The following is a 26,674-nucleotide window of genomic DNA, read 5'->3' as shown; positions in this document are numbered from 1 at the left end:
GGTACTTTGGAATGGCAAGAACAGACTCTTTCATCTTGAGCTGACTCTGAAGGGACTCCGGAACACCTGCCTCTCTTTCGGTTCCTCATCCTTAGAGCCCTCCTTCTACTCTCGGATTTAGATCGTACCTGAGGTTTGACAGCGATCACTTGGGATCAACACTGGGGATGAACTCTTATCCTGCTCCTTTGGACAAATTTGCTTCTGAGCTGCAGCCAAAATTTGGGACACTTTGAGAGTCAAGCTTTGGTCAAATGGCCCTTTACTGCATCCCCAATGTCAAGATCTGGCTAATGAGGAAAGGTTTATAGGTAAAGAGCTGCTGAAGAATTCTGGAAGAACCTCCTCTCCTGCGCCCAGGTTTTTCAAAGTAGAGATGTATAAAAGATGGCCAGTTGTTCCTTGGGTAATATTTGATTTTTTTCCTCAGGAGAATCAATGAGATAATGTATTGTATGTAAATGTTCAACAGTTAAACACAAGTTAGTTATTGGAATGGCGGCAGGTTGTAATGGACAGAGCATGGCATTTGGAATCAGAGTCCTGGGGGTCTAACTTTAGCCTAAAGGCTGAGTGCGCTTGGTAATACAGTTTTCTTTGTAAAATTTTAGATTCCTAGCCTCTAAATACAATCGTGCCTGTTATGAGCTGAATCGTGTCCCCTCCTCCCTGAATCCGTATGTTGAAGTCCTAACCTCCAGTACCTCAGAATGTGACTATACTTGGAGATAGGATCTTTAAAATGGTAATTAAGGTAGAATGAGGTCATATGGGTGGGCCCTAATCCAATATGACTGTTGTCCTTATAAGAAGAGGCGATTAGGACACAGACACGTGAACAGAAGACCTTGTATGACACCTGAGGAAGAAGATCATCTGCAAGTCAAGGAGGACTTAGAAGAAACCAACTATGCCAACACCTTCTAGCATCCAGAATTGTGAAAAAATAAATTAGTGCTGTTCAAGTCACACAGTCTGTGTCAGTTTGTTGTGGCAGCCCTGGCAAATTAACATAATGCCTTGGAAAGATTTTCAAAATTTTAAATACAGTATCAATAGAAAATTATTAGTAAAACAATATTAATAGCTACTGTCCCTAAACATTTTGAGACTGAGGGAATTTGAGACTTAGAGAATTGGACCAATCCAAAAGAGTCCAGCTACAGAGAGTTCTCTAGGGCTCCAGTAATCAATGCATCAAAGGGGATTTCTTGACCTTGGCTCATTTAATAACAAGGTGTGATGGAAGCCAAGGCATTTCCTAGACCTGGCAAGGCTGTGTCAGGAAACCCAGACAGAAGAACAAAATGAAGCTCTTTGTAGCTCCATGCTCATTCTAATGGCTGTCTTTCAGCCCACAAGGAGAATCCAATTCCCTTCTTATCACTCAGAATCCCCAAATGTAGCTGAACGGGCAGCCAATTTCTAATAAAGAATTCGAGTCATGGTATGAAAGTGTGGTTATTATTTAGGAAAAGGGAATCAGTTTAGGTTTTGTAAGGGGCAGAATAAGTGCACTGAATTCTAAATGCTTATTTTTATTTGTGTTGGATAGAAGTAATTTTTCTAGTCTGTACTTTTCAGTTCAACGTTTGCTTAGTCAAGCTCCTGGAGAATGGGGCACTGCCCTGAGAGCATTATGGGGTAGAGTGAACACATAGAAAGTCACGAGCCCTTTCTTTGCAGTCAATATGACATAATTTGTGAGAGACAGGCCGACAGCAGGCAGGCAATCATGCATTAAGTGAGTCTGCAGGTAAAAAAGTATGTAAGGTTAAGTTGGGAGAAAATTTCTCTACTCTAGCCTTTTAGTGTGAGAAGACATCTTAGGGTCTGTGTAGAGAAGTCAGTCATTTTCTATTAAAGAGACTGACTTGGAAGCCATATCTAAGGCTTTCACAGCATATTTTAATATAGTAACCTCCTTTTTCTTCTCTTCTTCTTCCCTTACTAAATATTATTTTCTTTGCACAAGTTTTCATGAGCTCTGACCTCATCAAGAGAATTGTAATGGGAATCCTGGCAAAAGGGATTATAAACTTGGAAACTAAGTATGAAAAGAATAAATTCTTAAGTAACTTTTGCACAACACCCCAATTTGTCATTCAGTTTTTTAAAAAAACAAAATGATCAGGATTGAAGCACTTAGTTTGATAGCAATGAGTAATGGCAAAAATTATAGTGAATCAGAACAAGTTACCATCAGTAGAATGCTTTGATCAACCTAAGATGAAGGCAATTTGTAACTCTAAATGGTTCCTTTTTAATCAGATTCATTGTGTTGCTCTGTTTTGGGGGTGAAAGCTGGAGCATCTGAAATTCAAGATAGGTAACGATGGTAAACATCACCCAAGGAACAATTATCCTGTAGGATTTGTTGGGGCATTTCATTTCTATCACCCAGAGAAGCAATTGTTTCATTAGTAATCATTTTATTACTAATTTTCATTTTCTAAAAATGAATTCCTTAGAAAAAAGATGAGTTAAAAGTGCTTTCATAAAAGCAAGCACGGACTCGAAAAATGAATTCCCAAGTGAGAACCCATTGAGGTCAGGGCGAAGTGAAGTATGTAGATAAATTAGGCTGGGGAGAGAGCAGCGATGGTGAGGCTCAGGAGAGATTCAAAAGGGACTTTCAAGGGGCTGGACACGGCACTTCCCTTATCTACGGACGTACCTGAGGCAATATCGTTATCATGTTCCCCTTCTCCTTCCTCCATCTCTCCCCACGCAGTCAGGAAGAACAGTCTGGGAATTGACGTTTGTAGCTTTGGAAAACACTCTGTACTCTTAGCTCATGTGCCAAATGCCTGGACCCATTACAGATCTTCCGGGAGTTAGTAGAGGCTATGGGTGCCAACCCCCCTTGAAATGACTTAGGAAGAGTGGGCTACAGGTCTAGACCAATAGACCTGTGGAACAGTGGCATGCCAGTGGTACAGCTGTTAAGAGGTGGGATGGGCCAATGTCGGTGTTTTTATTTTTTTTTAATTCCTGTTAGCCTTGAGGCCCATTTGAGTTTAGGTAGTTGTGTGCACAAGGGATATCAGGGTTGGCTTAGCCCAGATCAGTACTGGCATCAATAAAGGAATGCTTTTTGAAGACTTGCTTGGACCTTGCCTAATATACTGCCACCCAACACATCTTCTGGTAAGCAGGATGAAAGGAGAGTAGATGGTGCAAATCCTGTCATCAGTACCTTGGATATAACTTTCCCATGGAAGACTGGGGGGACCCTTGCTGAAAACGGGGACACACTGATGAGTTTGAGTTCAGCTAACCAGCCTTCCGGGGCACATGCTGAGGGATTGTTAATTCATTTTTTGTCATTATTGCTTTACTGTCACACACGGAAAAGAAATATATGTCATTTTAGAACATCGAGAAAATAAAAATAAACAAAAGTAAGATAATAAGAGCGAACTGAAAACTTTCCACCCAAAGATAACTGTAATTAACACGTGAGTGAGCAATCTTCTGATCTCTTTTCTTTAACGTACATTTACACATACACACCCAGAAACACAGATTTACCAACATGTGATAATTTTACTACATTTTAATAGTTGCATAGTAGCCTTTTCTAAGATGGTACCATAATTTATTTAAACAAGACTCTACTGTTGACATTTAAGTTGTTTCTGGCTTTCTCCTGGTATAAACCACATTGTCCTGAACATTTTGAAAATAATTACATGCCTACATCCATTATTACTTACTTAGGAGAAATCCTCAAGGAGAATTAAGAATTTCTGATATGTACAACCAATTGTCATCCTAAAAATTTGTGTTCATTCATCATGCATTCAACACACGTTTACTAACTGAGCATTCAGTCTATGGCCAGGATTGTGCTATGAACTGGGAATATAAGCAGTGAATAAGACAACATAAACCATGTCCTCATAAGATAGCCATTAAATATGTAAACAGCAGTGTCGAATGTCACATAAGGGGGAGTCCAGCGGCCACTGGAGCTTCCAGGAGGAGAACCGCTGCAGCAGCGTGTGGGTGTGCCTGTGTTCCTGAGTCCTTGCCAATGCATTCTAATATAATTTCACTTGCATTTTACATTGAAGTAAACAAAAACAAGGATCATAGGTAGAACCGTGTTGTGGATTTTTACGCCAGTACAATCCGAACATTGGTACAGTCCAAACACAAGGCATGATATACTCTTTTATGATCCCAGTCCCATTTAGGATTCAGGCTTGTGAAGCACCTTGTTCAAAGACTTAAATTTAATAAATTGAATCAGCAACCTGGAGAGGGAATAGCTTCACAGGTTCCAGAGCCGAGCCACCTTCTCTCAACGCAGTGAAGGGGCCCCCACTCCTCCCTGATAGAATTAGTCACTTGCCCATCTGGGGGCTGCCTTTTGATCACCCTTTTCTTAGGAAACATAATGAATTCATTGTATTTTTCTTTTTTTTACAAATATCTCTTTTTCTAGACTGTGAACAACTTAACCGTGGGAGATGAGTTGTGCTCAGAGTTCCTGGATTCAGTAAATGCTCAACAGAGGGCTGAAGAATTGAGTGACTGAATGAATGTCACTTGACTATTTTACTCCTACCTGGCAGCAATAGGTAGGACCCTGGGTTTATGTTATAGAACTCACACGTACTTAAAGACTTTCTTTTTTTTTTTTTTTTAACAAATATTAAGCTTATCTGTTTAAATGCTCCTCTCAAGTTCTTGATCCCCTTAAACCCTTCCTTTATCATCCCAGGATAAGAGGAACATAATTTGTCACCATTTTAGTGGCATAACAGGCTTGAAAGTCAGGCTTAGGGAAGAGATCTTAGAGTTTTATGTGAGGGACGCCTCAAGTGGAAGAGAGATGGAGGAACCACTCCTTCCTGCCACAGGTCGATGGACAGGAGAGAAAAGACCAGGCTGGACATGTGCCCGAGAGGGGCAGGCACACTAGGTAAGTCCAGAGAAGCCCTGAGGATGACAGTTTTCAGGAGGCTGCAGGGGTTGCGGGGAGACCCCCGGTCCAGGAGATCTTAAGGAGAATGCAGCAGAGGCTCAATGTGCCCTACAGCCAGATCAGGCTGAGGGGTGGCCTTGTCATGGGGGCAGGTGGAGCGTGCCGGGAGGATATGCTGCTGGAGCACAAGCAGAGAGTGGCTGGGTCATGCATTCCAGGGCTGAGCTGTGACTGTTGTCAGCGTAAGCAGTGATCAGACAGACCAGAGACACCCGACCAGAGGCCAGAGGAGCCATGGAACACTAAGAACCTCTGTGCTCCAGAGCCCCAGGGCCATGTGAGCTCTCGCTCCTTTATTCAACACAACACCATTAAGAGAGGAGCTTGCAGATATAGGAGAGATTGAATGATTATCCAAGAGTAGAGAAAGTCAAGTACATTTTCTCCCCTCTAAAACCAAAGTTTGTATTTTTTTCTGCATTTGAGTTGTACTGTGAACAATTTTGTGACTCTGTTAGATTAATTTATTGGTTCACAGAATTCAAAGGGTGGTGGGGACACAAACTAAGCTATGAGAAGGATATAGGCTCAACTGACGGCAGGAGTTCATCCTTCTCTCTTCTTCGCTAATCTCTGCTTTGCTCACCGATGACTCTCTTTCTTACTAACCAGCTCCTTCACATGGAGGAAGTTTATAGTCTACTTTCAACCACTAGAAGAAGAGAGACTTCCCTCAAGTTTGTTTTGATCTCAAGTTCAAAATTCCAGGGAATGATTATATTGACCTAGTTTGAGTCAGGTGTCCCATTCAGACCAATTAATTATAGCCTGGGGGATGCCATTTTCAATCTCCTCCAACTTGGGTCAGTTGCCTACTCCTGAACCAACAAACTGTGGTTAGAGAGTCTGGGAAATACAAGTCCAGGGTGGTTCCCATGGCAGCCAAGTGTTGGAGGCACAGTTCCCAGGAGAAAAGAATGAGGGTGACGTGGAAAGAAAGTGCTAACTACACACCAACATGATGTCAACATTCTGTCAGGATGTGCACTCCCCAGAACCTTTCTTGAGAACAATGGAATATTCAGTGTCTCACTCAGGGCAGTCCACAGTATTCAGACCAGCCTCCAAGATGGACGCAGTGATTCTTCACATGTGTGGTTGAATCCAGGCTGGCCTGTGTGATAAGCAGGACACAGTGGAGCAGATGGCCTACGGTTTTAGGGTCTGGGTCATAAATGGCATTGTGGCTTCCACTTGCTTTCATGGGTTGCTTGCTCTGGTTGTGAGAACACTGAAGCAGCCCTGGGAGAGGCTCACATGAAGAGGAACCAACAAGCAGCATCAACTTGCCAGTCATCGTGGAAGCTGATCCTCTTGTCTTCAGATCATTGCAACTCTGGCTGACATCTAACTGCAATTTCATGAATGACTCCTCCGAGTCAAAGGAACAAGAGAAACTGACCAAGATAATAAATGCTCGTTGTTTCTTTAAGCTACTAGGTTTTGGAGTAGTTTTTTATGTGTGGTTAATTAATGTGTGTATGTTCCCAAACCAGGCAAGTCAGGGTAAACTTTCCAGGCCTGATTTAGGCATAGTGCCAGTCTAATATGAGTCAAATAGAGAGGAAATGGCTGGAGAACTCCATGTTATTTTCCTTGCATTCTACAGGTATTCTGTCAAAAAGAAAAAGAAAAAAGAATACAGAAAACAAAGAATCTCTGACGTGCATTTCCCCTAGTTTGTTAATATCACTGGAACACTGGAAAAGGAAATGTTGTAGGATAGCACACTGAGAAAGCAAAAAACTGGAAAGGTATTCAGAATATCTGCGTTTTCATCCCAGCGCTTGGTCAAGTCATTAAGCCACTTCTGCTCCGACCTCCCTGGGTTGCTTGAGAATCACATGAGATAATGAAGCTGGAAGAGCTCTAAAAATTTTCAACACCTTACAAAAATCACGTGTCATTGTTACAATCATGAGGACAGCGTGTGGATGTGAGTTACAATTAGAAACTGGGAACAAGAAGAGAGAGGAGAAATAGGTGAAAAACTACTTATTTTCTCCCCCTATGAAAACAGCATCCTAATAATAGGAAAGTATTTTTTAGTCAATTTTGAATATCCTTTGGGAATATCTTTGTAGGTAGAGAAAGTAGGAAATTAGATCTCCATAACGTCCATGAGTTATAGAGTAGGTAATAAGCGAATTCCTGATAATTGTGTTTCCTGGCACACTCCTGACGTCCTACAGCATCACAGAAATGCAGCTGGATGCGAGGGTCACAGCTTCTGCTAATCCTGTGGTGCTCACACATGTATGACTTCACCCCTCTGAATGTGTTATCTGTATCTTTCTTCCCACAGGAACCCCATCTCTCAGCAGGTGTATTTCATGAGTGGTGGTGTAACTGACGAGTCTTCTGATTTTATAGTCTGAAATAGGATGATAAAATGCTAGATTTATAGCTATTGTCTCTTTGTGCACAACACTCACGTTTCTTATTCCCATCTGGTGTGAAGAAAAGAAATTTGTTCTTCCTTTAACGTGTCATGCTGTTAAATGTATGTTGCTTAAGATCTCGAGGAGGTGAAGCACAGCTATCCACCAGCATAAAAGACATGGTGCTGTGGGCAATGCTTTAATGCAGGCAGAGCTTAACCAAAGGCATTTGATTGCATTGCCGTTATTTTTATTTTGGAAAGGGAAGGTGAACCTTTACATCCAGGTTTATTAATGAAACCTGTCCTTAAATTAGGATGGGCTTTCTTAGCTACACACTTGGCTGCCAATTCTTCCCCAAATTTCATGCTGTTAAGTGTGCAGTCTGCTCCATTGTCATCGTGTATTAGAAATTCTGCCCAAGGGGTCCATTTTCGACCACGGCTTGATCAGGTGGCCTTCTATGGCCATATAAAATGGCTTCTGATAGATTGCAAGGCATTGAAAATGCCAGTCTTACTCTCAGGAAACCAGAACCAGACTTCCTCCCCTGTACCTAATGGGGACTGCCCTTCTGACTCCCCAAATTCCATAGAAAGAACATTTTTTCACATATACTTTTATATTTAGCAGAGTCTCATTAACATGTCATTTTTCTTATGGGAGAACAATTAGGCATTCATCTCATTACAATAGAGGAGATACACAAAAATATGAGAGTCACAAAGGAGACGAGGGAGGAAAAACATAGGAAAAAGAATGTGCCTGTATTACTCGAGATCACTACATTCAAGTAATACTGGTCTTTATATTACTAAGACCTCAAAAAAGAAAAAAAAAAAGAAAAGGAAATGCAAAGTGAATTTGTGAAAGAAATTTTTGAAGGAATTGTTACTGAAACCAAAGTGGGTTCCCTCCTGGTGAGTTAAACCAGACTCTCCACCAGCAGTAGGTCTCACAAAACAAAGTATATTTGCAGTGAATAGGAGACCATGAGGAATCATCTCCAGAGTCATGGCATCCCTGAACAAAGGGAAGCAGGGATATTTATTCGGATGGGGAATGAATATTCAGAAGGGAGAGGTGGGTATTCGTTTGCGCAGGCTCAGTTAGAAAGCATGCTTCCACATACTCTGCAGGTTATGGTACTAAGGCCTGAGCTCCTCCTGGAGAGATCTTAGCATTCAAAATAAGGCACAGGTCACAGGCGCAGCTCTGGTGGTGAGGCTTGGTCTGGTACAAGGTGGTTAGCGATTGCACCTCCTTAACATAACGAAAGGAAAAAACCAATTTAGAACAAGAGTTAAGTGCATCCAAACCCATCCTTGAGTTCCTTGGGGCAACTAGTTGATAACAAAATGATAAGCACCACAGGATAAGTCCTCTTTCATTCCTTCTTTTTTTGGTGAGGAAGATTGACCCTGACCTAACATCTGTTGCCAATCTCCCCCTCTTTTTTTTTCTCCCCAAAGACTCCCCAGTACCTAGTTGTATATCCTAGCTGTAGGTCCTTCTAGTTCTTCTATGTGGGATGCCACCTCAGCATGGCTTGATGAACAGTGCCAGGTCTGCGCCCAGGATCCAAACTGGCAAACCCCAGGCTACCGAAGTGGAGCGTGTGAACTTAACGGCTCAGCCAGGGGACCGGCCCCCTCTTTTTTCTTCTCTTTGGTAGAGTGTCCGATAGTAGGCTTTGCTTCTTCATTAACATCAGTGTGTGTGGGGGGTTGACATCAATTGATGCTGCTTTGTGATTGTTTTACTTCTCATTATTTGACGTCTAAGCACTTTTGGTTTTCTGGATCAACATCTTTGAGGAACCTTCTCAGTTTTACCTTTTCATATTGAAAACGACAAGAACTTTTTGGTGTGAAAATACATGACTTGAAAATTTTTCGAAAGTGTGGTTTTTAAGAACGATGTTAAATAAGCAATTTGAGGGCATGTAAACAAAATATAATTAAGATATAAAAGCTAATTTTTCCCAAAGTATAAGAGAAAGACAGATCTTTTTATTAAAATTCTCGTGGTGAGATTTAACTCCTGCTGACAGATGGACTCCGCATCGCCCCACACCCCCTGCCATGGTAAATGGTTCACTCATGTATTGCTGCACAGCTCTGACTCTCATCGTTTCATAACAACTTAAATATTTCACGTGGAAGCTGAAGATAACTGCCTCGAAGGTTATGTGAGTAGGGAGAAGAGAGGAATGTATAGAAAGATTCTATTTTTAGTAAATGGTTTGAAAAATGCAGATTCCCAAATGTTGCTTTCAAATCCTGTGTTCTGCTTGAAGCTCATTGTGACAATGATGTGAGCTAGCCCAGTGACCCTTGGGCTGCATTACTGTGTGTTAAAAGCATGAGGTGAACCCTGAACATTTGGTCTGGTATTTTTTTTTTATGGCACAAATGGATTATGTGTGTGTAGGAGGGCGTGTGTGTATTTATAAAATATGTGTGTGTAGATATATGTTCCTCTTTAGTTTTTTGGAGTTTTTTTTTAGTCCCTAATCACAATATATTTAGACTGCATTACATAGCAGATTGCGGGCTGTGGTTCCATGTGGATTTGCTTCAGAAATCATGTATATTCACAAGCAAAGCCCTCAGAGTGACCCACAAGAATGGTTTCAGGTTTGGGGATGGGCATGTGTTTTTCAAACCTTTCAGAATGTTTGATTGAGTTGATTTCTTTTTTGACAGCCAGTATTTTCAAGATTAATTTCAAAGCACAAGTTAGTGTTATCCAAATCCCCTTTTAAGGACTGGCAAACATAAATATTTAAATAGGGGAAAACTACACTACTGGTTTTTAATAAACTACTAATATGTTCATTATATTTGTATATGTGATAAATAATATCTTCATCATAGAAAGAGATTAATAACCCATTTTCTTGTTACATTAAGAAATAATCTGGTTTTCCTTAAATATTGGTGTGTATTTCATCATCTTCAACCACAAGTATTTACCTGCTATTTACAAGGAACTTTTGAGAGATCTCAAAGTGATGTTAGGAAGATGAAAAAGATACTTAAGACCGAGCTATCAGGACAGAAGAATAATAATTACAGTTGGCAATTATTGAACACTTACTTTGTACCAGGCATGTATATGTACTTACTTATTATCTCATTTACTACAAATTATCTCATTTAAATGTCACTACAATTCTATTTGGTAGATAGGGAAACAGATGCTCATGATGGCGAAGCAGCTTGATGAATAATGAGGATACAAACTGAGTGAAATGATAATGACTTGGGAGGCAGGGTCAGAGAAGCTTGTCAAGGAGGCAAAATTGGCGAGAGTGACTGAGAGGAAGAAAGACATGCGATGGGATTGGTCTGGACATGCAAGTGTGTGACCTGCCTTTTCCTCAGACTGGTGGACGTCTTTCCCTGTGAAGAAACATGACCACACATCATTTTCCTGGCTGCATAGTATTCTACTTTATAGTTGTGCCACGATTTCCATCTCATTTTTCAACACTAATTCCACTTTCTGCTACTCTAAACAATGTTACAGGGAGCTGCCTTGGTCTTACATCTTGAGCCCTCCCGATGATTTTCCTTTGATAAATTCCCAGAATTAAGATTTTGTAGTCAAAATGTATAAGCATTTAGCGTTTTATCGACAATTCTACACAGCCTGGGTGGTTTGTAGGTGGCAGCAGCAGGACTCAAATCCAAGGCCATCTGACCCACGGTAAGGTTCCAACCGCTAGAACACTTGCTTATAGTCCCACGGGGAGGGTCTCCACAACTTTTTTTTTAATCTTTAAATATATGCCAATCCGATAATTAGGAATTTTGCAAATTCTTATGACTCATCTCTCAACATGCCCTATACTAAAGTCATTATCTTCCTCACTAACCAAAAAGAAAAAAAAGTCCGATTTCCTGCCCTGTGTTCCTGTTTTGTTTATTGTCATCGCTATCCGTTCAGGCTTCTAGACTGAGAATCCTGCTGGGCTCTCCCCTCCTGCTCACGAGGCACATCCCATCAGCCGCTAAACCTTGCCTGTTCTACCTCCTCTCTCGGGAATCTGTGCTTCTTTTCCAGCTCCACTACCACTGGCTTCCTGCAGGTCCTCCTCTTTCATGTAACCTATATCTCTTATGTTCTGTATTCAATATATCTTGATGTCTAGTATTACAAACCTCCATGCTGCCTCCAAGAGGCCTTTGTAAGAGGAAATGTATGGGAAAGGATCATGTAAAACCCCAATTGCCACAGTCTTTTCAAAATGAAGTGCAAAGACTGAAATTTGGTGTGCAATATGGCCCTGGCTGCCCTTGACCTCCAAGCCTACCTTTTTGCTCTGTGTCCCTCCCTCAGTTCTAGCTTCTGAAATATTTCCAGCACCCAGAGGTCTATGCCGCTCTGGTCTTTTCTGGTTTTACTCTACCTGGTGAGTCTTTACTCATCCTTTAAGACTTGGTTCACAGTATTCTTTCGTTGAGGTCTTTCCTGGCCTCCAGAGTCATTGCTGGGCACCCTCTCCTTCATGTCATCCATGTACCTGTGCACACTGCCATCAGAGCCATGTAAAAGAGATTTCCCTTCCTGGAGGCCAAACAACAAAGCTTGGTCTGGGAGGTAGATAAAAGAAGTAAAGAGGAATTCTTTTAGTGAATTTATCCTGTGGGGATAACGCAAGTCCCCGCATCATGAGGTGGTTGGGAGGTAATGCACGCAGAGCCCTCAGAGGATGCCTGGCTCACCATCAGCACTTGGTAGGTGTTAATTATTGCTGCTGTTACTGTTATTCATTCCCAAAGTATTTCTGATCCAATGGACATTGCAATATGAGAGACAAAAATTCACAGTGGGCTGATGAGTACAAAAGCTGTAGAATAAGAGGGAGACTATTTCTTTCCCAAAATATCAAATAATGCTGCTGTGCTCTAATATGGGAATTACCTTTAGGCGTCTAAAATAATAGAATAATAATAATGATAAACCTTACTGAGATAATAACAACTTAAACAATAAAAGTAATAAGCCTAATAGTCATCCAATGCTTGCTCTGTACCAGGCTCTACCAGGCTAAGTACTTTCTATGAATTAACTCCTTTAATTTCTACAGAAACCTCTAAGCAAGCATTTTAAAATTTTTTTATTGAGGTCATATTGGTTTATAACATTGTGTAATTTTAGGCATATATTATTATATATCAGTTTCTGTATAGACTGCATCATGCTCCCCACCAATAGTCTAGTTTTTATCCATCACCATACATATGTGCCCCTTTACCCCTTTCACATCCCCCACCCCTCTCCCCAGTAACTACTAATCTGTTCTCTTTATCCATGAGTTTGTTTGTCTTCCACATACGAATGAAATCATGCAATACTTGTCTTTCTCTGTCTGGCTTATTTTGCTTAACATCATACCCTCGAAGTCTGTCTATGTTGTTGCAAATGGGAGAATTTTGTCTTTTTTTTTTTTGGCTGGGAAGTATTCAATTGTGTGTGTGTTTATATATATATATATATATATACACACACATAGCACATCTTATTTATCCATTTTTCAGTCAGTGGGTACTTGGGTTGCTTCCATGTCTTGGCTATTGTGAATAATGCTGCAATGAATATAGGGGTGCATAAATCTCTTTGCATTGTTCATTTCAAGTTCTTTGGATAAATACCCAGTAGTGAGATAGCTGAATTGTATGGTGTTTCTATTTTTAATTTTTTGAGAAATCTCCATACTGTTTTCCACAATGGCTGCACCAGTTTGCATTCCCTTTAGCAGTGTATAAGGGTTCCCTTTTCTCCATATCCCCTCCAACGTTTGTTATTTTTTGTCTTGCTAATAATAGCCATTCTGAAAGATGTAAGGTGATATTTCATTGTAGTTTTGATTTGCATTTACCTAATAATTAGAGATGTTGAACATCTTTTCATGTGCCTGTTGGACATCTGTGTATCTTCTTCTTAATATCCTCTGCCCATTTTTTGATTACGTTGTTTGTTTTTTTTGTTGTTGAGTTGTGTGAGTTATTTACATACTTTGGAATTAATCTCTTATCAGATATACGATTTGCAAATACTTTCTCCCAGTTGGTGGGTTGTCCTTTCATTTCGTTCGTGGTTTCCTTTGCCTTGCAGAAGCTTTTTAGTCTGATGTAGTCCCATTCGTTTACTTTTTCTTTTGTTTCCCTTGCCTGAGTAGACATGGTATTCAAAAAGACGCAGCTAAACCAGTGTCAAAAAGTGTACTGACTATATTTGTTCTAGGAGTTTTATGGCTTCAGGTCTTACATTCAAGTCTTTAATCCATTTTGAGTTAATTTTTGTGTGTGGTGTAAAATAGTGGTTCTACTTTCATTCTTTTGCATGTGGCCATGCAGTTTTCCCAACTCTGTTTATTGAAGAGACTTACTGTCTCCATTCTACGTTCTTGGCTCCTTTGTCGAAGATTAACTATCCCTAGATGTGTGGTTTTATTTCTGGGCTTTCAATTCTGTTCCATTGAACTGTGTGTCTGTTTTTGTGCCAGTACCATGCTGTTTTGATTACTATAGCTTTGCAGTATGTTTTGAAGTCAGAGGTTGTGATGCCTCCAGCTTTGTTCTTTATTCTCAGGATTGCTTTGGCTATTGGGGGTCTTTTGTTGTTCCATACAAATTTTAGAAGTCTTTGTTCTATTTCCATGAGAATGTCACTGGGATTCTGATTGGGATTGAATTGAATCTGTAGATCTTTTCAGGTGAATAAGGACATTTTAACTATGATTATTCTTCCAATCCATGAGCATGGAATATCTTTCCATTTCTTTATGTCCTCTTTGATTTCTTTAGCTAATTTCTTATAGTTTTCAGTGTATAGGTCTTTCACCTCCTTGGTTAAGTTTATTCCTAGATATTTTATTCTTTTTACTGTGATAGTAAATGGGATTATATTCTTGATTTCTCTTTCTTCTATTTCATTATTAGTGTGTAGAAATGCAGCTGACTTTTGTAGGTTGATTTTGTACCCTGCAACTTTTCTGCAGTTGTTGATTACTTCTAACAGTTTTCTCATGAATTCTTTAGGGTTTTCTATGTATAGAACCATGTTGTCCACAAACAGTGAGAGTTTTACTTCTTCTTTGACAATTTGGATACCTTTTATTTCTTTTTCTTGCCTAATTGCTCTGGTTAAAACCTCTAGTACTGTGTTGAGTAAGAGTGGTGAGAGTGGGCACCCTTGTCTTTTTCCTGTTATCAGAGGGATGGCTTTTATTTTCTCGCCATTAAGTATGATGTTGGCAGTTGTTTTGTCATATATGATGTTTATTATGTTGAGGTACTTTCCTTCTATACCCATTTTATTGACAGTTTTAATCATAAACAGATGCTGGATCTTGCTAAATGCTTTCTCTGCATCTATTGAGATGATCATGTGATTTTTATTTATCATTTTGTTAATGTGATGTATCATGTTGATTGATTTGCAGATATTGAACCATCCCTGGTATAAATCCCACTTGATCATGGTGTGCGGTCCTTTTAATGTATTGCTGTATTTGATTTGCCAATATTTTGTTGAGGATTTTTGCATCTATGTTCCAGTGATATTGGCCTGTAATTTTCTTTTTTTTGTGTTGTCCTTGTCTGGTTTTGGTTATCAGGTTAATGTTGGCCTCATAGAATGAGTTAGGAAGTGTTCTATCTTCTTCAATTTTTTGGAATAGTTGGAGAAGGAGAGGTATTAAGTCTTCTTTGAACGTTTGGTAGACTTCTCCACGGAAGCTATCTGGTCCTAGACTTCTGTTTTCTGGGAGGTTTTGAATTACTGTTTCAATCTGTTTACTTGTGATTAATCCAATCAGATTCTCTATTTCTTCTTGGTTCAGTTTTGGGAGGTTGGATGAGTCTAAGAATTTATTCATTTCTTCTAGGTTATCCAATTTGTTGGCATATAGTCTTACATAGCATGCTTTTATAATCCTTTGTATTTCTGTAGTATCCATTTTAATTTCTCCTCTTTCATTTTTAATTTTATTTATTTGAGGCTTCTCTCTTTTTTCTTAGTGAGTCAGCTAAGGTTTTGTCAATTTTGTTTATTCTCAAAGAAACAGCTCTCAGTTTCATTGATCCTTTCTATAGATTTTTTAGTCTTTATTTCATTTACTTCTGCTCTTATTTTTATTATTCTGCTCCTTCTGCTGACGTTGGGCTTTGTTTGTTCTTTTTACTAGGTCTATTAGGTGTAGTTTGAGTTTTTCTTCTTTATTGAAGTGTCCTGTATTGCTATAAATTTTCCTCTTAGGACTGCTTGTTCTCAAAGAATTTCTTCATTTTAAAAAAATCTTAGTTCTCTCTTTTCCTTCACCTGAAACATTTCCATATTTTTATCCTCTAAATCACTAATTCTGCCCTCCATAGTATCAGCTTTGTTTTCTATGGTTTCTAGATTATTTTTTTTTTACCTCATTAATTGTGTTTTTCATCTCCAGAATACCTTTTTTAAATTTTATTTTAAATGTTTTAATCTCTTTGGTGAAGTATTCCTTCTGCTAATTAATTTTATTCCTGAGCTCATTGAACTATCTTTCTGAGTTTTCTTGTAGCTCATTTAGTTTCTTTATGACAACTATTTTGAATTCTCTGTCATTTAGATTGTAAATTTTTGTGACTTCAGGATTGGTTTCTGGAGACTTGTCATTTTCCTTCTGCTCTGAAGTGTTACTGTAGCTTGTCATAGTGTTTGATGAATTGATCTTTTGCTGGTGCATTTGTGGTAGCATAAGGTCAGAGATTCCACCTGTCACCAGTGAGGGGAGCAGGGACTGTGTTTTCTGATCTCACCCTGTCTGCTGGAAGTTCTGCAGGTAGGGCTGTTCTGAATTTGTGCAGGCTGTCTACAGCTGCTCCACAGGTTGTGCTCACCAGGGAAGGGCCTCTGTGCTGAGTGGGTGGGTTGCACACCATAAGTGGGGTCTCTATGCTCAGTGGTGGGTTGCTGTCATGTAGGTGGGTCCATGGTTCTCTGCAGCAGACAGGCTGAGCTGCTGCACTTGGCAGGAGGACACCTATACAAGGGCTGAGTACAACTTGGTGGGTCCTTGGGCTGCTGTACTCTGTGAGTGGGGCACTTTCTCAGCAGGTGAGGTGCTTTCTCACCTGCCCTGTGCTTAGCTGGTGGGCACCTTCATGGGGGATGAACCACCACATGTGGGTCCTGCAGGCTGCTGTGCTCTATGGGCTGGGCACTTTCTGAGTGGGTGGGATGCCTTCTCACCTGTGTTGCAATAAGCAGGAGAGGTATCTATGTCGGGGCTAAGCCACTACAGGTCCTTTGACCTGCTGTGCTGTGTAGGCAGGGTGCCTTCTCTAGGCAATCATTTTTATCCCCCTTTGACAGATGCAAACTGCTGAAATCTAGGAAAATCAGTTACCTTGGCCAAGCTTTCACAGTTGAAAACAGTGGAAGGAGAGTTTGAATGAGGTGAAATTCATTGTGATTTCACCAAGTCCTTGATGCTCCTGTGCCTGACCTCTGATTTAACTCTCTTGTTGGAGCTTACCTTCAGTCCCTATGCGCAAAAGTCCTTTCCCCTGAATACTGATGAAAGACACCCTAAACTTGCAACATTTCCTGGTTGAGGAGAATAAGGAATCACCTCCTGGTGATCATCCATGTGAACTTTGGAAAACTATTTTGAGAATTGCAGGGGCATGTGAGGAATTTGTCTGAATTCCAAATTCAACCACTGTGGGCTTTAGAATTCCTTGTGATTTGGGACCCTTTCTATGCTTCTGAATGGACTTGTATAGGTAGAGGAGGAGGTGTAGAAGCTTCTCTCTTTGTAGGCTTTCTTTGTGCAGTAGGTGTTGTGCAAAGGTAAACTGGGGAGAGAAGGTTGTATTTGAGAAATGTGGTACTTAAAAAATAGGACACTTATGGGGCCAGCCCAGTGGTGCAGCATTTAATTTCACATGTTCCACTTTAGTAGCCCAGGGTTTGCTCGTTGAGACCCCAGTTGTGGACATGGCATCACTTGGCAAGCCATGCTGTGGTAGGCGTCCCACACAGAAAGTAGAGCAAGATGGGCACAGATGTTAGCTCAGGGCCAGTCTTCCTCAGCAAAAAAAAGAGGAGGATTGGCAGCATATGTTAGCTCATGGCTAATCTTCCTCAAAAAAAAAAAAGGGACATTTAGAACATCATGTCAATACTTAATAATGTATCTATGCATTAATTCTTATTTCTAAAAGACTACCGGAAGGATGCACTATAATCTAAATAGAGTAAGAAAACAAAATTCCTCTTTACATATTAAAATATAAATTTTCAATTTTTTCTATATTCATTAACTGTTGTCTTTTATTACTGAACTGAGTAGTTGGCAATGCATCTCCTATAATTTGTATGCTTATTGTAGAAATGCATGGTAAATATATCTGCTATCTACTATGTAATTATCATTTGAAAGTCAAGTTTCCTAGATGAACTTTTCATAGAGAGATATCAACTCTTTAGAGATGTGGAACCCTATTTCCCTTCCAATCTCACCAGAATGTTCCCACAGCTAGATTACCATAGAGCCCGATAGCTGGTGAGTGAGAATATGTGTTTAAATGAGCATCCAAATTTGACCTTAAGACTCAAAATAAGTTCATTTCATTTAGGAAACTTAGATTTCTTTTGATGAATCTGTCCTAGATCTCTTCTTCAGTAGAATGTCTGACTAACAGAAGATCAATGTTTAATGGGCATGGTGATGGAGTAGGGTGGGAGCTGATGCACAAAGAGCTGTGTGCTATAGCAGAGTGAAAGAAGTGCTGGGCAATTCAGATTTTTTATTTTTTGGCTATTGCAAATAATGCTGCTTAATCATTCCTTACTTGTCCTTTGGTATGTATTTCTGTTGAGTTTATACCTAGAAGTGTATGTATGTGTTGAGCTTTAGAAGATCCTGACAGACAAATTTCCAAATTCACTGAACCCATTTAAAGGCACCAGTGATGATTCCAGTTGTTCTTCATCCCTGGAACACTTGAAATTTTCTATCTTTTCCATTTTTGCCATTCTAGTCCTTATATCTTCTTTTTGTTTTAATTACAATTTCTCTTAAACCTAGTGATGTTGAGTACTTTTTTCAAACACTTACTGACCATTTGAATATCATCTGTTGTGAAATACCTGAATAAGTCTTCTGACCATTATTTAAAAATTGAACTCTTGTTCTTTTTCTCACTGCTTTTTAGGAGTTCTGCATAGGCTACAGATACGAATCCTTTGTCACACATATGGATTTCAAATATCTTCTCTTTGTCTGGGGCTTGTCTTTTTGCTCTCTTAATTCTGTTTTTGGATGAAAAATAGTTCCCAACTTTATGAAATCTGATTGTTCAGTCTATCTTTTTTTTATAGTTAGTAACTTTTGTGTCCTATGTAAGAAAATATGCCCACTCTAACGTCATGAAGATATTCTCTTAAATTCACTTCTGGAAGTTAGTTTCCTTCCTTCTTTCATTCCTTCCTTCCTTTCTTTTTTAATTTTCATTTAGGTTTGCAATTCACTTAGAATTAATTTTTATGTATGGTGTGAAATAGAAACAATATTCACCTTTTTTTCACTTTCATTTTTCAAGTCTATTTTCTCTAGCTATAGGATTCTAGGTTGGCATTTTTTTCTTTAAGCACTTTAAAAATGTCATTTCATTGTCTTCTAGGCAATGCAGAGTTGCAGTTGAAAAGTCAGCCATTAATCTTATTATTGCCCCTTGAACGTAATGAACCTTGTCTCATTGACTTTAGTTTTCAGCAGTTTTACTATAATATACATAGGTGTGGTTTTCTTAGAGTTTATACTACTCTACATTGTTAAAGTCCATAGAATCTTTGTGTCTCTATCATTTAATGTCATTTGTCAGTTTTGCAAAATTCACAGCCAGTGTGCCTTCACATATTGCTTCTGATCTGTTATTTCTCCATTTTCCTTCTGACTAACAGGCTTAGATTTTTTCTTTTTTTTTTTTTACAGTGTCTCGTACATTTCTTATGGCCTTTTCTGTGCTTGCAATTTCTTATTTCTTTTTGTGATTTCAGTCTGGACAGTTCCTATTGATCCGTTTCCAGTTCATGAAGACTTCCTTGTATCATGTTTAATATATTGTTTAACTCATCCATCAAATTCTTAATTTAGGTTGTTATATTTTTCATTTCCATAACTCCCATTTGATTCTTTTTATATGTTATCTGGTGAAACTCATTGTCTTGCCACATGTTTTCTTAAATAATGATCACTGAAATCCATTTCTGATAACTCCAATTTCTGGCTACCTAACAGTGGTTTGTTTTTTACCTTCTTTTGATTTTTGGTCATTTGATTTTGCATATTTGGACATTCTTCTGTCCAAATATGTTTTTCTTTCCCTTTGGTTTTTGGTTATTTGATCTCACGTGTTTGGAGATTTTTAAAAAAATAAAATTCTTGTCTATTGGAAACACATACATTTGATCCATCATAGATGGAAATTTAGGTGTGTAATTACAATCTCCACTCTACTTCATTTAGCCTTCTTCTCTTTATATTTCCCTGTTGTGAGTCAGTCACAAGTTTACTTTGTCCCACAAACTCTAAGTCACATATCAAGCTCCATGAATTATCCATTGAAACTTTCTCCTTAGCTTTGAGGTGAGGTAAGTGGAACATCTTTCCATTTCTCTGTGGAGGTAGAGAAGGAAAATGTCATAACACTCCAACAATATTTTCCAATGAAATTTTCTTTTCAATCTCCTTCTTGACCTTAATAGACACCTTTACAAATAGATTCACATCTCATTTTGGAATGAGAGAGTACTGGCACCTATTGTCTTGGAGCCTCAGTTGCTATAGACAAAAAGTTCCTTTTGAATAACCAGTTACAGTGTGAAACAATATCATCCTTCTTCCTGGTATAAAAAATTGTTAATATTTATTTGAAATGTTTTATTTTAAATTTTTTAAAATTGTGATGAATCCCCCAAAAATGTAGAAAGTATTGGTCCATGTGTGCCAATGAAGCAGTTAGCTCCTGGCTACTAAAAGATTGAGAAACACCACTCTAAATTTTTTGTCACTGGACCCAACCACATAATCTCCCTGCTAAGAATCAAAACTACCTAGTCTTTGACCCAGTGAAGTCGTCTGCTAATGATGTGTTGAATTTGAGGTGTCTGAAGATCTCCAATATCCAAAAGCAGTAGGCAGTTAAAATTATGAGTCTAGCCATCAGAGATTAGGATATCATCAATATATAGAAATTACATAAGTGGCTGAGACACTCAGGTAAAGGATGTAAAATGTAAAGAGAATGGAAGCTAGAATATGTAAAGCTCAGGTAAAAGTGAGCTGATGGTCTTAAGACTTTATATATCATGAAGAAGACCTACTCTTCCAAGATTTCCTTTATTCCAGTGTACACAAATCATTACCCATGTGTATCCTTATCATTCTCATTGTAATCCTTAACTGCATGACCAAGGCTATATATATAAACACATATATATAAATGTATATATATGCATGTGTACATATATACATACATATGTACATACACACATACATAAATATATTTCCAGTTACTTCTGAATTCACCTAATTAAAACCAAATAGGAGCCGAGTAGAGCAGTCTGAGATTTTTTATATCCATTTGTATGTGTGTATGTGCATGCGCATGTGTGAAGTAGCCCTGACCTCATGGCTCCTGATAATGATTACTTCATGATGGAATGATGATGATGATGATGATGACTGTGGAATAAAATGCCATTTTAGCTAAACTAAGCCTTTCTCTCTTCCTACAGAGGCAAAATTCTACATCTCCTTTTGCTTGTCACCCTTGCTGTTATTTCGTGTATCTCAAATTGTCATTATTTGACATTCTATCACTGCTACACGCCATTATCATCCTGTTACATAGCACTCTTGGAGAATCTTGACTGCCCTGTGAATTGACCCAGCAATTATGGCCAAATGCTTTAGGAATGCTCTTGCACATTATAAATACATCAATGAGCATGCTGATGTGATAATGATGAAATTATACTTTCCCATTTTCAGTAGCTTCCAGAAAGTTGCTCACAAGAGGATGCTTCCTGGTCTAAGGTAAAAATCCTAGCCTACCAGTCCCTGCAATGTCTGGGGCCCTGGGAGCAGGGGGAATTGGATTCTAAAGGGAGATAGTCTTTGCCTCGTTCTTCGGTTCTGTTAATTCAATGAGAGATGTAAGCTTAGTATTATTAGAATCCTCCAAGATCCTTTCACCCACTGAATTTACATAAATTATTAACATCAGCAAATTCCTTTTCTCTCAGATGAAGTTTCCCGCTTGTTAAAGATTGGAGGTTGATCACTCACAGGGACTTAAAAGATTATAACACAGAAAGAAAGGAAAGCAGAGTCAAAATCTCTGCCTCCACCTCCCACTCCCAGGAATCACCACTGAAATAATGCTCCCAGTCCTGAAAACTGGCTCCTTGTCCTCTCTGATGGCATCAGTACCACTCAAGCATGGTCAACATTTGAGTTTGGTGGTGTCTGTGGATTTGAGTGTGTGTTGGGAGTTTGGGGAAAGAAGAGGTCCGATCTGTAAAGAATACTCTTCTTTGCTAAAGACTGATATATTTTGCAAAGCATGTAAGTGCTTTCACTGGAATTTTAGCCTAAAGTTTTAGAATTAAAAAATATATATGTTGCTTTCTTTCCTCTTTATACTACCTGTCGTCCTTCCCCATTACATACCCAATTCTTGTTAGTGGTAAAAAAACAAACTATAGTTGCCCTAACATTAATTATGTTCACGGACCCAACAAGGATCTTTGGTTTAATTTTGCGTTTTCAGCTTTGATAATGTTATCTTTCATCAAACATTGAATGTGGGAGCAGGGAGTATATAAGTAAGATACGAACGAGCCCACCAAAATCTTCATAGTAGAGTAGGAGAAAGAGGCCCATGAACAATGAACATTCACATAGTATGGCAAATGCTGGAGTAGGATTATTACAATAGGCTAGAAGATCACACTTCCAGGAGGAAATTCTACTTAGGAAGACATTTGGGAAGGTTTCCCCAGAGAAGATGTTGATTGGTTTGAGATTTGAACAATGATTACTGTTTGATCCAGTGGAGTTGGGTAAAGCAAATTTCAGACAGAAGGAAGAGAATAAGCAAAGGTTTATGCAAGTTTAAGGAATGATAGGCACTAAGATTTTACTAGATAGAATGTATGGATGATGGGGAGTGGCAGTAGATGGAATGTAAAAGCGTGTGGCACAAGATCATTAGGGACACTGAATGCTGTGCTAAAAATTTAAAAAGGAAGCCAGTACAGGTAAAGCTCAGGTGATGATCCTAAGACTTTATATATGGGAATGAGAATGGGAGAGTAAAGTGATTGTTTTTTTTCCCAATTTTGAAAACAATATGACAGGCAGAAATATTCCTTATAGATGGATAAGGATACCAAGATAATTCCTTAAAGATGATAATTCTTGGTTGGGGGATCCCGACAAAAAATAAATAAGAAGGAATATGTATCACATTGTTTAGTGCACTGTGGACTCCTAGAGTAAGTCTCCTCTTGCAAGTGTTTGCCTCATCTGTTAATGTTTACCTCCGTTACTGGTATTTGGATTGGCTCTTAAACTATCCTGGCATTAATTCGTCTTTCCAGACAGCTGATCCTTTGAAGCATCATTGTAAGAGATGCTTCTCTACTTATCTAAACAGAATGCACACTTGTCAGTCAAAACATAAATAGCACACAAGTAATCTTCATGTCCAGAGGCTGGAGGAGAGACAGGATGGCTTTCCCATTGAAGATCTGCCAAGTTTAGAATGGTCAGATTCTTTGTGAGCTGTCTGAAATTGTAGAGAGCAACCCCAACGTGAAAACTTCAGCTCTACTGTCAGTCTTTTATGCATACTCTTTACTGTTCTAATAAGAAGTCCCTAAAGGGCTCCCAAGACTACAAAATTACTACACCTCAGTATTGTCCCTGCTTTGGGGCCAACTGAATATGATTTTCCATTACTTTGCCTTCTTCCATAATAGCATTGGAATTTTTTTGCTTTTTCCCTAGCACCCTATAGTCCCAAATGCTCAGGCCTGAAGTGTCTCATTATTTGAATCATTGAGTCCCTTTCTCTAGTGACCTACAACGATGAAAGCCTCATGAGGTCTGAGGGATGATCCATGATGACAATCAATGGGTGCCTTCTATTCATAACGTCTGAAGCAGAGCTGTCTCTCATGCCAAGACGGAGATTGATCCCAAGAGTTTATGCAAAAGCTTCAACAGAGCTTGTGATTGTCTAGTTACATTTCTTAGAATTTTGCAATGGTGATTCTTTCTGTAGCTCATCCTCTCTCTCCCTTCTCAAAGAGTGACTGGCTAGCAAACAGAGAGACTTGGCAAAGCAGGAGACACTAAGTGCCACAGAGACCAAAGAATTTTTGGTTCATATTTGTTTTCCTGTCAGGTGTTGCTGGGAGATCCACTCCCTTCAATCCACTGCCAACTATGTGAACTCCAGCAATTTGGGATGCAAATAAATCATTGGCAAATATAACACAACAAATTGTTGGCTAATAGCGAAAGCTGAAGATGTCTCTGATAATGGATCCAGCAAAGGCTTTTGTCAACTGGGTGAGGAGCCCAATCTAAATCCGAGAAGCTGGACTTGGAGCAGGGACAGAGATTCCAGGGAAGTTGCAGAAGACAGAGGTCTTGTTTCCACCATTAACAGCTGTTTGTCTTTCGGAAAGGACACCCAGGCTTAGTGTCTTTAATGGAAAACAATGATAAGATTGGATGCTCAGAACCCTAGTGCTTTAAGAAACAGTACGGAAAGAAAAAAATATAGACCAAATGATAGCATCTGCCTTTAGAATTTCCCAGACTTTCCTCACCAGTTTCTTTGTCAAAGAAAAAAAATATGTCACAATAATTTAAATGTGTCACTCCTTGGCTCTATCTCACAGAAATGAGATGAAGTAGGAGTTAGATGTTGATAGTGTCAGTTCTCAGAATGCATTGCTGTCACTGCCTATCCAACTGTACAGACTTTTTTCATGTGTCTTTGGGTGTATAATATCAGTGTACTGTGTTCAAAATCTTACATTTGTGTATACGTTTTCACAAACATAGATCAGGAGTATTTGAACTCTGTTGAACATTGACTCACAGAAAAAATTGTTAATCACTGTTTGTAAGGAAAATTCCTCACCTTTCATTAATTTATTCGTTTCATCAGCAAATAGTTATTGAGCACTTACTATGTGTCCAGCACTGTATTATTGCTGAGGATATAGCCATGACCAAACAAATCAAAAATTCCCACTGACACAGAGCTTATATTCCAGTCGGAGGAGACAGACGTTAGACAAATATGTAAGTAAAATATATAATGTGTTGATGGTAATAAGGGTTAAGGAGGAAACTAAAAGCAGGAAAAGGGTATAGGGTATTGCAATTTAAAAGAGGGTGCCTGATATTAATTCTTTCACTCCCTAAGTGTGGAATATCTTTCCATTTATTTATGTCTTCTGCGATTTCTTTCATTAATATCTTATAGTTTTCAGTACACAGTCTTTCATTTCCTTGGTTAAATTTATTCCTAGGCATTTTATTCTTTTTGAGGCAGTCGTGAGTGGGATTGTTTTCTTAATTACTGTGTCTGATGGTTCGTTATTAGTGTATAGAATGCAACAGATTCTTGTATATTTATTTGTATCCTGCAATTTTACTGAATTCGTTTATTAGTTCTAACAGCTTTTTGGTCAAGTCTTTAGGATATTCTATATATATCATGTCACCTGCAAATAGTGACAGTTTTACTTCTTCCTTTCCAATATAGATCCCTTTTATCACTTTTTCTTGCCTAATTGCTCTGGCTAAGACATGCAATCTTATGTTGAACAAAAATTGCAAGAGTGAGCATCCTTGTCTTCTTCCTGATCTTAGAGGAGAAGATTTGAGCTTTCACCATTGAGTATGATGTTAGCTGTGGGCTTGTCATGTATGGCCTTTGCGGTGTACAGAAATAAATGTGTTGAATGAAAAAAAATACAGGGTGGCCAGAGAAGATTTTACTGATCAGGAGTCACTTGCACAAAGATTTGAGAGAAGTGAGGGAACGAGTCATGAGAGGAAAGAACAGTCCAGGTAGAGGGAATCACAAGCGCAAAGGCAGTAAGCCTGGAGCACATCTGGCACATCCGAGCAAGAGCAAGGAGGCCAGCATGGCTGGAGTGATGTGAACAAGAGGGAGAGTGGTAGGTCTCGAGGTGAGATCAGACGGTTCCCTGGGCAGAGTGAGCCAGTGGTGGGACATTGTGTAGGGCTTGGTAGTTGTTCATAAGGATTTGGCTTTTATGTAAGGGAGTGGAAAGTAATGGAGGACCTGACTTAAGTCATGTTTTAAAGGAATCATTCAGGCTGTACGGAGTTAAGGGCAGAATGAGGGAGACCAATTACAAAACTATTATAAGAATCTAGATGAGAAACGATGGAGGCAATGTTTATGGTGGAAGCAGAGAAGGTGGAGACGTGGGGTTGGATCCTGAAGATATTTTGAACCTGGATCAATAAACCTGATCAATGTTGGAGTATTCATGTTCTGGGGAGGCAGATCTTAGGAAAGGCTGAGGGTAATTCCCAGAGACGGATATCAGCCATCAACATTCCTAGGAACTGGGAAAATAGGTGGCTTGGTCCTCTAAGGGGCATCTGGACACAGTATCCACTTCATCTATTTCTACAGCTTCCAATGAGGTACCCAGAGTTATGATTGTTATTCCCATTTTATACATAAGAAGACTGAAGCTTAAATAGATTAAATAGCTAATTCAAATTCTCAAGGTTGCAAATGATGCATCTAAGTCTTAAATAGGTCTTCTGATGCTGTGTTTTGCCAGCACTTTTTCCTCAGTCACATAATCCACTTACCAGTTCCTGTCACAGGAGTCTACTTATAAAGTTGATGACCAGTTTTCACTTGCAATGCTCAAGTGCTTGCTCTTGGATTGAGCTGCTGTGATTAAACCCCAGGCTCTGATGTATGGTCAACCTGATGATCTTTGGCCATGAGCATAGGGATGGGCTAGCATACACTTGTATGTGGTGGAGTGTGCACCTTGCGTCCTCTTCAGTTTCTTCTTTCTTTTCTCCCTTCCTTCCTTCCCTTGACCAGCTGTAATAATGATAACCACATTTCGTACCCATAAAAGTACTATGTGTTCTTTATGAATTTTCCCATTTATTTTATTTCTGAAAGTATGAATACAAAAGCTAGTGCAAGAA

This window comes from Equus asinus, chromosome 11 (genome assembly GCF_041296235.1).
Source record: "Equus asinus isolate D_3611 breed Donkey chromosome 11, EquAss-T2T_v2, whole genome shotgun sequence".
In the NCBI taxonomy this organism is placed as follows: Eukaryota; Metazoa; Chordata; class Mammalia; order Perissodactyla; family Equidae; genus Equus; species Equus asinus.
Note: the sequence above shows the minus strand (reverse complement) of the source record.